Genomic DNA, 933 nt, shown 5'->3' with positions numbered 1-933 from the left:
GTATTCTCAAGTGAATTACTTGACTGCATGTTATTTTGAGGAGCAATGTATGCTTTTGGCGGTTGTTGCTGCTCAGGCCTCCATTGGCTCCCAGATGCTTGGTTTGAATCCTTCCAGCTGAAATTTGGATGGTTGCGCCAACCGGGATTGTAAGTGTTTGAGAAAGGGTTATAAGGCTTCTTGTAATCCCCTAAAGCATTGCATTGTTTCTCATTTCCTCCTCTTAACTCACCAAGAGTTGGACACTCTTGCGGTTGATGTTCCACCCCTCCACAGATGAAGCATGGATCTCATGTCTCTACCTTTGCAGCCATGTGGATTCCTCTACCTTCTTGAGATTTGAAAGCCTCGAATTGTTGTCTCTGATTCAATTTGACTTTTGACGTTGTCAACTTCCCTTAATTGGTAGATTCCAGTTGATCATGGCTTGTCCATAGGACTCTGTCCATTCCATGTGTAGGACTTCTCAACGAAATTGTCGAGGTACTCGGAAGCTTCATCAGGATCTTTTTGAAGGAATTCGCCATTGCACTTCATTTGTATGAATTGTCTTTGTCCGGTTGTGAGACCGTCATAGAAATAGCTGATCAGACACCAGCTTTCGTATCCATGATGTGGGCATTGATTTATCAAATATTCAAACCTCTCCCAGACCTGATGGAAAGTTTCATGGTCTTTCTGGGTGAAGGTAGAGATTTGCCTCTTAAGGCTGCTAGTATTATGGGGCGGAAAATATTTGGCAAAGAATGCTTTTGTCATTTCGTCCCATGTTCCGATAGATCTAGGCCTTAAGGAATACAACCAGCTTTGTGCTTTGTCTTTGAGAGAGAAAGAAAAAAATTTCAATCTCACAATGTTGGTGACATCAGCTCGGTTGTTGAATGTAGCCATCACCTCTTCGGACTCTCGTATATGCACGTATGGACTCTCATT

The 933-nt window shown here is 42.8% G+C and overlaps 1 non-coding gene across 1 annotated transcript; it reads left to right on the top strand.

Moving 5' to 3' along the window:
* The first annotated feature begins 604 nt into the window (after positions 1-604).
* Positions 605-711, top strand: LOC133820591 (small nucleolar RNA R71). Its single transcript, XR_009886997.1, has one exon. It is a non-coding gene; the product is annotated as a small nucleolar RNA R71 (small nucleolar RNA).
* The last annotated feature ends 222 nt before the right edge of the window (positions 712-933 follow it).

This window comes from Humulus lupulus, chromosome 2 (genome assembly GCF_963169125.1).
Source record: "Humulus lupulus chromosome 2, drHumLupu1.1, whole genome shotgun sequence".
NCBI classification, from domain to species: domain Eukaryota; kingdom Viridiplantae; phylum Streptophyta; class Magnoliopsida; order Rosales; family Cannabaceae; genus Humulus; species Humulus lupulus.
This window is presented reverse-complemented; position numbering and strand designations above follow the sequence as displayed.